The sequence below is a fragment of the Notothenia rossii genome (assembly GCF_949606895.1).
Source record: "Notothenia rossii genome assembly, chromosome: 4".
NCBI lineage: Eukaryota > Metazoa > Chordata > Actinopteri > Perciformes > Nototheniidae > Notothenia > Notothenia rossii.
The window spans coordinates 57509210-57522990 of NC_136902.1; the positions used below are offsets into that span (position 1 = coordinate 57509210).

The 13781-nt window shown below is 40.3% G+C and overlaps 1 protein-coding gene across 3 annotated transcripts in view; it reads right to left on the minus strand.

Moving 5' to 3' along the window:
- The window catches only part of caln1 (calneuron 1), a 274355-nt gene that overhangs the window by 86101 nt on the left and 174473 nt on the right, over window positions 1-13781 (minus strand). The gene's annotated exons all lie outside the window — the stretch shown is intronic.

A 13781-nucleotide genomic window follows, 5' to 3' on the forward strand; every position in this document is an offset into this window, starting at 1 on the left:
AACGTTGTGGAATTAGAGAAAAGGGGCTTCTTAACATGCTTTTATCCGGGTTGGAGGGAGTTAAATATTAGTTAAATATAACATTGGGGCCTGTGATTGTAGTGGGTGGAGGTGGTGGAATGAGGATATATTTTTTGGAGTTCAAGCTAGTATATTATAGTTAACGTTACATAATAATAATAATAATAAGGAAGAGAGCTATTTGTGTGATACATCGCTATTGATATGGATTTAGAGTGCATATTTGAGACTTCCAAACAGTAAACAAAAACGTAACTTATGGGTGAGTATTTTGAGCAGTCATATTATGTCCTTGTGATTCTGTTGATTATTACCTCTCTGTATTATGTTGCAGCTCAGCTGATTTTGGATTGATGGCAAAGGGAGAGGGACTTAAGTGAGAGTGAAAACACAAGGTAAGTTTCAAATAGGTCAGCAATTTCCCACCCTATAGGTTGCTAGATGTATCTAACCCTTTCTCCTGTCTCCCTCTTTCAGCACAAGAACCCCAGGGGGATTCAATTAAGCCTGAAGACCTGCAATGAGACCCTCACCCTGCCCCTGAGTCTCACCTCCCAGAGTTTTGCAAGCCTCTCCCTGTTCCTTATTTTGATTAAACAGACGTCAAGCTACCCAATGGTGTGGTCTTCGTTTTGTGAAAAATATGATTACCTCACATACTGTATTTTGTTGCTGTTGTTGTCTTTTGTGATAGTTAAATTGCTCCTGCTGACTCGAGTCAGCCATTCTTTCCTCCTCTCTGTGTGAGTGGGGAAACTTTACATGTGTACTCCTTTCTCTGAGCGCTTGGAGCATCCCCAGGCAGCACAGCAAACCATGGGGGAGACGATATGCCAGGACAACACAGAGGAAAAGGCACAGACAAACTGCATGCATGCTATTCAATGTTTATTGAATTCCATTTATTTACAATGAATGTTCCTAAAACATCATCATGCTGCTGCTGTTGCTAGTCCTTTGTCTCATTGTGCTCTCAGTTGACAATCATTGATAGGCACCTGTGGGTCTCCTGTCCTTTCTGAAAGTGATAAAGATTACATTAGTACTTTAGATTACTTGTTTCCTCAATTACCATGGGATTACTGAAACCACCATGAATTAAAGAAATGGTAGAAATAAATCTAATCTGAATTTTGAAACCTTCCTTCCCATCTAAATATACTGTATCAATAAACATTAGGATGTGATGCTCCTGACTACCATACAGGTTTAAGAAGATAATATTTGTTTTAAAGAATTCAAAGCAATAAACAGGCTCTTTAACCAAGGCAACGTTAGCCTAACATGTATATGTTAACTGGTAACATAGCTGTTCACACTATGTATATTTTTTCTACTTTTTGTAATGCTATTTTATTTCTATTTAAGATGTTTACATTTTCGATTGTTTGAATCTAGTCTTTTAACTGTTTAATGTACAATGCCTTGTCTTTTGCTGCTGCAGCGTAAACATTTCCCCAATTGGTATCAATAAAGTGCTTCTTTTTTAATCTTAATCCTCAAATATTAGCAAATGTTACTTTAAAAAAAAAAAAAACATTGATGTAGCTACATAAACATATCGATATGTTGCACAAATATTGCAAATCAAAACCTTTATTGACCACTTATTACCAAAAATTGCATTTCTATCCAGGTATTAATGCATTCAAATCGTGATTCAAATGGCCCGCCACAAACTTCCCGCGAACTATTAAGTCTCCCTGAACCACGTGACGATCAAGCATTTTGGACTTCCGTTGTCGCAACTCTTCTATCTATATGGCGCTGCCATGGGTTATTTAAACTCTATGAAACCATCAGAGGCTTACATCACCATTTGATTATGGTGAAACACTCAGTATTCATGTGACAGTGTTCAGATGCTAATGCGCTGCAGCACATTTTTAGATAAGAATCTCTTTTGTTTCCCCAGAGCTCAACATTACCATCCAGAAATATGCACGTAAACTCACATGTTCTGTGTGTTTCCATTTCTACCTTATGCATCATGTGCAACAGCATAAAACAGATGTCTGTCAGAGCAGATGGAGAGGTGGAGTGTGATCAAATACATGTATTTAGGTACTGTACTCGGGTACAATTTTGAAGTAACAAATATTTTTTATTTTATGCTGCCCCAAACTTCTACTCCACTACATTTTGGAAACCAAAATTGTACTTTGTACTCGTAAAGTTACTAGTTACATTATACGTAGGTTGAATTTATACACTAAATTCAACTAAAAACTAAAAACATCAACTAAACTATGGTATGTTTTATAGGTTAAAATATCCAGCAGCAGTAGTAGTTACAAATTATCTCTAACTTTACCAGCTCTGTTGAACACATTAATGATTCATTCATTAATAATCATAATGCAGTAATATAATATATATTAGGGATGTCCCGATCCGATCACGTGATCGGGGATCGGGGCCGATCACGTGATTTTCCAAAGATCGGAATCGATCGGAATCGAGAGCAAGGAGATCGGGGATCGGGAAAAAAAAAAGTTTTTTTATAAAATATTTTTATAATTTTTATTTAATGTTACAAAACAAAAATGACCATGTTCACATCTTAAAGTCATCCTGAGGCCTTAGTTTTGGTTTAAAATTACACAACATCATGTATGTGTTGCTTCTTTTGGGCTTGTTTTCATATACCTGGTCTCAAATCTGGCAACCGAGTGGGCAGGGCGCAGTGTCTAATAGTAGCAGTAAGCTAACGAGAGGCTACGTTCAGCTGGTGACTCGGGACACAGAAAATGTCAGGAGTTTGGAACTATTTTAAAATTGAAAGCGAAGGCAGTGTAACAGCCAAATGCAATGTTTGCGAGGCGGAGGTTCCGCGTGGTGGAAAGAACAGAGCTTCGTTCAACACGACCAATCTTACTCGCCACCTGAGAAACAAACACCAAGAGGAACACGAGGAGTACACATCGACCACTCGGGCAAAGGCACTAAAACAACCGACACTTTCTGAGACTTTGAAAAGGAAAGAGAAACTGTCCCAGAACAGTGACAAGGCCAAACAAATAACAGCCAAGATAGCTGAATTCATCGCGTTGGATGACCAGCCGTTATCTGTGGTGGAGAACGTGGGGTTTCGCCGTCTCATGGAGCACTTGGAGCCACGTTACGAGTTGCCTTCTCGTCATTTCTTTACAGAGAAAGCTCTGCCTGCCCTTCATAACAAGCTTCGTGGCCACCTGCAAGCCCTGTTAACATACGTGCCTGCTTTCGGGTTTACCACAGACATATGGAGTTCTTCTGTGTGTCCAATGTCACTCCTTAGCTTCAATGCACAGTGGATCGACTCGCAGTTTAATTTACGACATGCGACCTTGCACGCTCAGAACTTTCGCGGATCTCACACAGCAGATCGTGTGAGAGAGGCCATCGAGGGGATGCTTAACAGTTGGGGAATAGATAAGCCTCGGGTCCATGTCATTTTGCGGGACAACGCGCGAAATATGGTGTAAGCCATGGATGATATGGAAATAACGAGTGTGGGCTGTGTTGCACACACGCTCCAACTTGCTGTGCATGAGGGTCTGCTGTCTCAGCGCAGCGTCATAGACGCACTGGCCACCACGAGGAAAATTGTTGGCCATTTCAAACATTCCCCGTTGGCCTATTCCCGGCTGGAAAATATCCAGAAGGATCTGAAGATGGACGTCAAGCGTCTACAGCAGGACGTGCAAGTGAGATGGAACAGCAGCCTCTACATGCTGCAGAGCATCCTGGAGCAAAAGCGGGCTCTCTCTGTGTACGCAGCTGACTACAGCCTGCCAGCCACACTGACAGCCAACCAGTGGATCCTGATGGAGAAGACAGCTGAGGTGTTAGCTCCATTTGAGGAACTCACCAGGGATGTGAGCAATCCCACTGCATCTGCAGCTGATGTCATCCCTGCAATAACAGCCCTCAAACGTGTACTCTCTCGGGAGAAGACCACTGACCAGGGGGTCAGAACAATGAAGAGCACGCTCCTAGAGGCAGTGGAGACCCGCTTTGCTGTACAGCATCGCCACTCTAGTGGATCCAAGATACAAAGACAGGCAAGTACAGTAAATTAATGTACCATTTGAATGCTATTATAATCGTATCTATTACGTTATGAATTATGTATATACAACCAACCAGTATTCATTATTCAAGCCAATTTCAATTTTTCTTTCCTTTTTAAATGTAGGTCTGTTAATGATTAGATTTGTATAGAAGTAAGGCAGTTGCCTGACTTAACTGTTGTGCTGTGTGGTGTCTTCTTGTCTTATGTTTTTCTTTGTTGTGGGTAATTGTTACATTTATCTATTTTTAGATTCTTCACAAAGTCAGACAATCTGAGGCTTGCCACGGATAACCTCATCCTGGAGGTGGCAAAGATAGAAAGGGCTGCCAGTGAAGAGCCAGAGGCAGCAGAGCCTATGCGCAAGACACCACGCCAAGAAGCAAGCAGCAGCCTGGGCAGCGTCTTGGACGAGATCTTGGAAGAGAATCAGCCAGAGGCCCGGTCCGTGAGTACATCAGCTGATGTCCAGGTACAGACCTATCTCTCAGAGCAAACCAGCCCTAGGAAAAGCAATCCTCTACACTACTGGAAAGATAATGCTTCACGGTTCCCCTCACTGGCTACTGTTGCAACCAGGTTTCTCTGTGCCCCCTGCACCTCTGTGGACAGTGAGAGACTCTTTAGTGCAGTGTCCAACGTCCTTGATGAGAAAAGGAACCGGCTCTCACCTGACAGGGTAGAGATGCTGATTTTCCTTAAGAAAAACCTCCACTTAATTGTGAAGCCTGAGAGTGAGTAAGAAGTAAGAGTGCAGCTTACATTCAAGAGCTGACCGTCCCTTGATTTAAAAAAACAAACGGTGCCTTGCAATTTTATATCCATTTTTGTTTACATTTTATATTTGAATTACTGTGTTACTCCAGTAAGATGGAAATATAATACTTTGTTTATTCATGTTATGTTAAGCTGCTATTGTTCATTGCACTAATACTAGACTAGTTAGTCTTAAGGCTAGAATTCTGCACTAAGCCACATTTTTATTTTATTTGATTATTTATTTGTGATTGAATGTGAACTTGTGAAGCTAGTCAAGCTACCTCTTTCCAGTAGAGTTATTTTAATTTTGTTACTGCACTATCTGCACTCAATTTGTTTCCATTGTTATTTTGTAGTGGACCACTGATAAGCTTTATCCAATGCTGTTGTGAAAAAAGAATATCCTATATCCATGTTGGATAGAATGGGTAGTTGGGTACTTCATTTAAATAAAAAAATACCTTAAGGGACAACTTGAATGCTTTTTATTTTTTAATGCATCGGATCGGGAAAAATCGGTATCGGCAGATTGTCAAAATCAAAGATCGGATCGGGAAAATCGGTATCGGCAGATTGTCCAAATCAAATGATCGGAATCGGATCGGGAGCAAAAAAAGGTGATCGGGACATCCCTAATATATATGACTCTGAAACGGGCCAGTAGGTTTAACGAGTATAAGTATATTTTGATGCCAATACGAGTGTACTTTTACTTAAGTAAATCTTAAAAGAAGGAGTTTTACTTTAGTTTTACTGTGCAGAGTATTTTTACAATTGACTCTTTGACTTCAGTATTATATCTGAGTACCTCTTCCATCACTGAACAGAAGAGATGTCCCACAGACGCAGAGCTCTGTTTATTTCCCCTCTCGTCTCCCTCTGGGGAGCAGAGACAGAATGTAACGCTCAGCCATTTTAAAACACAGATCCACCTGCAGGGCTCCGGCAGCACTTTCCACTTTAAGCTCCTCTGTCACTTCTCCCAGAGGGAGGCAGGTCGGAGGCCTAATGGTATTTACTCGACCTTCGCTCAGCCTTGTGTTTCTAACGACGCCATTGCCGGCGGACGTCAAAACAATGTCTGGGCTTCATTTGCCAGAAAGAGAAAAAAGAAAGAGGAGAGGATAGATTCACCCACAGAGCACTCCAGCGGCTGATAAGAAAAAGCCATTTTATTTTTGCTCTTTCCATCCCACTGACCTGCTCACTATATTCACATTCAAAAATGAAGTGACCTTTATGGGAGAACCATAAGAAAAGAATGAGGCCTGTGGAACAGGAGTGACTCAGACAAAAAGGACACCCTGTGTCGTGTGACCTACACTTTTATACTGCACCCCATGCTCAGAGAGGAAACCTTCAGTATGGTCCTCTTTGTAACGCAATCTTCACAGAAGTTCAGTCTGAAGTGTAATCACATACCTCAGACACACGGGCCTCTAATGGAAATACAGTTGGAAATGTCAAATACTGGTAAGACCAAGCCCAAGAAAGTGCGCCGGCCGTTAAAGCACATTTTCGTAGTGGGCAAAAAAAACGTTTTCCCATTTACTTTCATGGGAAAGAGATGTCTGTAAATCAGCATATTTTATTTAAATCATTAGAGTTTAAAAGTTGGAAAATGCCATAATGTCCTAATCCAGAGTTGTTTTCACTTTCCATTCATTTGACTGAGCTGTGACCGGAAGATGAGATGCAGGGATAAAGCAAAACTAGAGTGTGCATACTCTATAGCAGCCTGTAACTCCTACAAAAAACGACCATATAGGCCGATTGTTCATGCCCTTATTACGACCCAGAGACACGTTTTAAAGTGTATGTTGTTTCTTACACGACCACTAGAGGTGCTCTAGTGGTCGTGTAAGAAACAACACGCTCCCGGCCCGTTCATTGCAAACCCTCCGGAGGGACGTTTATTCACAAATAACCCTCTCTGGAAAATCCTAAATTGTGGAATAGTTTGGCCATTAAAATGCTTTTTGATTAGATTTCTGGCGAGAAGTGTATATTGTACTCTTAGAATCCATGTCCAGTCGATGTGTAGGATCTATAGTTTGATAGATATTACAAAGATAATTTGAGGTCTCGCCAGGATAACGTGTATGCAGCTTCCATGTAAAGTTAGTGTGGGTGAAAACCGTTTTTCCGGTCTCTAATTATTCATAATAAAACCGGATATACTCCCCTCACTGTCAAATGATTACACAGTGATATCTGCATTACTCATCCACTAAAAAACATCAGTGTACAAAGTTTTTTGTGTTTTTAACCTTCGATTCGGAGAGAAACAAATAGTTTTTTCGGAGTTAAGACACTACAGTTTCCGAAGACACTACACTACCCAGAATCCCCAGCTATCGTTTGGGACTACAACATCCGCCTTGCTTTACAAACCCTGTGATTAGTCATCAAGCCCTGAGATTGGGTGTTGGAGTGGCAGTGTGACAAGGTTACGCTGAGCGTCAACAGCTCTTTGAAATGGAATGGAACCACGGCAGACTTTCCAAAACTGGAATTGGACGGGTCCAATTAATATACCCACATGACAGCTAAGGTCAGAAGAGCTTTATTTAACAGCTGGTCTTATGTCTGTGGCCCCTCCTGTTTTTCATTGGTAAGCCTGAAACATGCACTTCAGAGGCAACTTTTGCAAATATGGCAGTAGCCATCGATCATCTTAAAATATACTTTATTGATCCCAAGTTGCGAAATGTTTTTGTTACAGCAGCATACTACTTTGTTCTACTCCACTACAATTCAGAGGTTAACCTGGTATTTTTACTCCACATTATTTTAGTTACTTTGCAGATTCTGATGAATGATGTGAAATATAAACAACCCTTAAATCAGACTTTAGTTACACCTGAGTCAAATTCAGGCAAGGTTATTTTCAGGTGCCAAAATAAACTATGCAATATATTGGACGTTAAGTACTTTGTCAGACTTCATATTTATCTGTGGATAACCCCAACGTTTTTTTCTTATTCAAAAGAAGACCTTAACTTAAAGTATTCTTTAATGTTTGAATAAAGCCTTATTAGTTTGTCTGTTTTGCACATCCTCCTGTTAATATCTTTGGACGTCCTGCACTAAACTGTTTTATTGTAGAGATCACTACATCATTTTCTTGATATTTTCTATTCTACATTTCTATCATGCCTTCTACTTTCCCCCAATTTTGTATGTAGGCTACTCTTAATATTTAAATGTTTTCATTAAATAAAACTAGGGATGCACCGAATATTCGGCCGCCGAAAATTATCGGCCGAAAATGGTTAAAAAGGCTCTTTCGGCTTTCGGCCGAAAGGGTTCTAGCACCGAAAAAATATCACCGAATGTCAGAGAACAGGGTTACGTTGGTAAGCTAACGTGTTGTTGTAATGACGTAATCAAAACGCGGCGACAAGCACGGCGCACGACCATGCTCGCGGCTGGCTCACAGCCAACATGTCTGCCACTTGGAGATATTTAAAAATATCAGAGAAAGAGGCGCGGATTGCGACTTGTAAAACATGTTCGGCTGACATTTCTCGAGGGGGTGTAACTGCAAAGACTTTCACCACTTCGGGATTACTCCACCACTTGAAATCAAAACACCCGGACAAATATGCGGAGTAAGATCAAATCACAAGCACTGACAGCGAGAGACTGTTCAGCGCTGCCTCTCATGTGCTTGATGAGAAGAGGAACAGACTTATGGCTGATAAAGCAGAGAAGCTACTGTTCATTAAAAAGAACCTCCCACTTTTCCTTAATAAGTAGACAAGGCTGGCTTATCATAAGCTTATCTAGTTCTACATGCCTACTCTATACCCACTTTCCTGAACAATTTTCATTGTGAGTTATAATTCACCATCTCAGGTTATCATTAGGGGGAAATGACAGCAGCACAGTGTTCAATATATTGTACTTTTGGTATCTAAATGATACAATGTTGTTTACATTGCTCATGAGGACAGACCACCTTATTTGCAGATTCTTGAAATTGTAATTTAATTTGTAATTGATTCTGGATGTTGTATCCAGTTTTCACTTTAAGTATCTTTATACAATGTTTACTACTTTGCTTATGAGGACAGACAGCCTTATTTACAGATTCTTGAAATTCAATTGTAATTTCATTTGTAAATAGTTACATTCATGTGGATTTGTCCAGTTTGCGCATTTGTATGCATGCACTTATAGGTGCATTTGTTGTTGTTGAAGGCCTGGCTGTTACAGTCTTTATTTACACTATTTTGTTGTAGGCCTACTGGCCTAGATGTTTATGCAGTTTTAAAGCACCTTGACTTTGTTCTGAATGCACTTTGTTGTAGTTATCCTACAGAGAAAAGAAAATGCACTTGACTTGGAATTAATGTACTGTATGCATTCAAAAGTGCTGAATAAATGTTTTATGGACCCATAATAGTGATTATTATTTAAGTTAAGTTTTGCCATAATCATGTATTTTTCCATAATCAGGTAGCTGAACAACATTGGTAAAAAATGTATACATTATATATATGTATATATATATATATATTTCTATTAATCATTTTCGGCCTTTCGGCATTCGGTTTTCGGCCAACTGTTTCCTATTTTCGGTATCGGTTTCGGCCAAGAATTTCCCATTCGGTGCACCCCTAAATAAAACCTATTCAACAACAAAATTCAATAACGTGCTTTAACCACTAGGCGGTGCAGGTTAAAAAACCAGTGGTGTAGTTAATAAAACATGATAATATCAAACAGAACGGTAAAGGAAAATACAGTTTCATTCTCTCGATTTGAAGCTTATGCATTGTACCATGAACCTGTACAGACCTGTAACAGTCAACTGCAGTGACGTGCGGTGAGGTTCATGGCTGGTGAGGCACTGACTCTTTCAGAGTCAGATTTACAAATATTATATTTTGACCTTAATCGAAATATTCTGCTATTTTCAAAAGCTTTTTTAGTCTGATGCTTCAATTCATTTTAAACAGACCGTTCAACAAAAGGATACCCAACATCTAAATATTGGATTGTTCTTTCTTAGTAAGATCCCATTTTCATTACAATTGTGGTCTTACCTTGACTTGAAGATGAAGTCCATGCTATCCTTCTGGACAACAATCTCTATTACTTTTTTGTAAAAGTCCTCCTTATCTTCCTGTAATTTGAAAAGTCTAGCTTGTTGTTTGTGTCTACCGTCTCTGCGTAGAATAACAGTAGCAACAAGAACCTGTGGGCTCATGTGCGCCCCCTTCAGTGCGGCAGAGGTTATGGCTGTCTCCCCTGGTGCTTTTTTCATTGCCGTTGTATGATGAGACCAGCGAGCCTAAATATCATATATACGTGAAATAAGTTATTTAGAGACTATGGATGGCGAGGATAAATGTAATAAAGGGATCTACAAACATTACATTGGTGACATACAGTGAGATGGTAACAGGCATGCGCTTAGTGCCCGCGCTCCAGCCAGTTTCTGTGGGGTGACGCATTCTGAGGTGAGGCAGAGCTCATCTGTGCCTCACCTCACCTCACAGTAACTGGCTTGAGCACGGTCACAAAATAAGTGCCCGCGTTAAATTAGTGCCCGCGCTCCAGCAAATTACTATGGGCTTACGAGAGGCTGAGCTCGTCCCTGCCTCACTTCTCATCACTACCCGTAGTTGTAGCGGAGCTCGGCAAATTTGCTGATTTTGACTTTAAAAGTGATTGGAATCATACATAAAGCACATTTACAACACAGATCAGTGGAGACATTTTATTATTATTACTATTTAGTTTTTCTTTAGTTGTTTTTCCGTTACATTGGAGTATGACAGGGGAGGCTCTGCCCCTGACCGCACGTCGCTGGTCAACTGCATGAGGAGTTGGAAAGGTAGTTTAGTAAATAATATCTTTAAAACTACAAAAAAAAACCTTTCTATCAGCTGTGCTCCGTTATGGTGTAAATATAACCTATCTACCAATTGGATCAAATATAAAAGTCAGCCGAATTAGTGTTGATACTGCAAAGAGACATATTTTGTGAAAAGAAATGGAAGACGTTGTTTAATTGTTAATATATTTATGATCCACGTCACAAATTCAGTTTTGGCGGCATTTCTTACAGTTTGTCAAAAGGTCTTCTGATCAGGGCTCTAAGAATAAATATCTATGGCAGATATGTAATATTTAATGCAACCGAACCTTGTATTACAATGCCGTTATGTGATGAATTCCAAAGAGAAAAGCAAGAACACTCGGAATACAGTGTTATTTAATTTGAAAAAAATGTTTTTCCGATTTCATATCATATAAACACCATATCCCGTAATGCATTGCGGTTAAACAATCGATGTTTTAGCCTATCCAAACCTCTGAAAAAAGAAAGGTGTCTCTCAGAATCGAAAGAGAAAAAGTAATGGGAAAAACACAAAAGTATTGTACACAATTTAAACCAATAAATGTCGTATAATTAACAAGGATAAACTGATGTTTTTTAGTTGATAAGTACTGCAGATATCACTGTTAAATCATTTGATCATTGGTTTTATTATGAAAACGTTGAGACCGGAAATACTGTTTTCAACCCGTAACTTTACATGGAGGCTGCCGCATACCTCACATCATCTTCGTAATATCTATCAAACTATAGATCCTACATATCGACTGGACGTGGATTCTAAGAGCACAATATACACTTCTCGCTAGAAATCTAATCAAAAAGCGTTTTAATGGCCAAACTATCCTACAATTTAGGATTTTACAGAGAGACTTATTGGTGAATAAACGACGATCTGTAACGTTTGTATTCAATGGGAGCACTAGAGGGCGAAAACTTTAAAACGTAATTATAGGATGTATTAAGCGCTTGAACAAACAACATATTTGGTCATAATAAGGGCCTGAACAATCGGCCCATTGGTCGTATGAGTTGGAGGACTTGTTGCTCTATAGGCCAAAGTCCACCTGTAATCAGTGTATTCTTTTAAATCTACAGTCGCCCCCTTTCTGGCTTCATGCGCCACTAAATTATAATCAGTTTATCCTTTATTCTCAAGTCAAGGTGCATGCCAAATTGGAAGAAAGTCCTTCCAGGCGTTCCTGAGATATTTCATTGAGGAGAACATAATGCCCCGGGTGTCACGGGCAGCAGAGCAGGTTGAAACCAAATGCAGTTGACAGTTACTCTTAACCAGTGGTGTAGTGGGGATTTTTTTACTGGGGGGACGCTATTTTAATTAGGTAATCCCAAACAATGCCACACAAGTGTGCACATGCGCAGTGCACTCACAAAACGGGCAGACAGGTCCACAGAAACTACCGGTATGCTTAGTCCTACTTTAGTTACTTTACTGCAAAAAGCAGACGGCAATGCGCTCAACACACACACACAGACTCAAAACCATGGAGTCACTGGCACATAAGTTACATAAACAATTTACAGGCCTAAATTGCATAAACTACAGTATTGCAACTAAGCAGACCTCTCTCTCTCTCAATCTATTTAAAACTCATAACAAACAAACAAAATTCCCAACGTTGTCCTGATATTAACTTATTAAATAAACGAAACGAAAAATATAGCCTACTTATGCAAACAACAATGAATCTGGACTTGACATTATTCTGATTAGGCCTGGCCACATTGCAAAAAAGCAGACAGCGCTGCTTTTCACGCAGGCACACACACACACACACACACACACACACACACACACACACACACACACACACACACACACACACACACACACACACACACACACACACACACACACACACACACACACACACACACACACACACACACACACACACACACACACACACACACACACACACACACACACACACACACACACACACACACACACACACTTGTATGCATAGAGCTGTTTGATCCTGTTTTCCCTTGATCTGTACCCTTTGTATTGTGTACACAAAACTATCCTAGAACATTATAAACATTTTAGATCTTCCTGAAATGTATACAAATTTTACATTTTCTCGCACTGTCCCCCCTCGTACCTGCACGCCGGAGGAGGGACTAATGAAGCTCAGTGCAAGTTCAGGCAGGAAGACCTATCACTTCGTATTGCGCGTCATGGCAATACTCGCACGCGGAACGGGCCCTCATCGCTTCCGAAGCTTCACCCACTTCCGGCTTCAACCACAACCCCTCTTGCAGGCAGGCAGGGCTCAAGCTACATCTCATCGAAGCTACTTCTCCTCCCGGCTCAGTAGCAGTACTGGTCTCTAAGTGCGTCTTAGGTGGCAAGCAGGTAGTGATGGCGAGATGAAGCCTTATGAAGCTTTGAAGCTTTCCAGCAATTGGTTCGCAAAGGGTTCAACAGTTGCGCTCTATCTCATACCGAGTTCCCAATGAGTAAAGCCTTAGAATAACTCTAAACAACGGACATAAAATCCTATTTTCATGTTAACAATATTGTTTTCATTCCAGTTGAACGATTGTGATGGAAAAGCCTATAGGAGGCTGGTAAACATTGCAAAGAGGGATTCGTATTCCTTAATATTATTCATAAACTTAACCACGTTGTAGCCTGAGAAGGCTAAACCATATCAGGAATACATTTATTAACTGCATTATCTCATTTAGCTATAGCTTCTATAAGCAAACCCTGCGGTCGTGGGTCGGCTGCTTTCCAGCGAGCCACAGCCCACACGCTGAATCTACCCAAAAAAAAAAACACTGGATATATCTTATCTGCATTTATTCATTTATTTATTCATGTTTTATTCCTACATTTATTTATGCTTGTATCTATTTATACTTATGACATTTTCCGACCTCTATATAAGTGAGGGTCTGAGCTCTTTTAATTCCATCGTGTCACCAGCGGACCCGGGTACAGGAGGGGTAATATGGTTTTGTATACATCCATGGGTATTATGAGCGTTGTGGCTCAACGTTTCAAATGAATCGCTTCCCGAAGCAGTCACGTGGTATCGACAGGCAGCGAGGTTCGCTTGT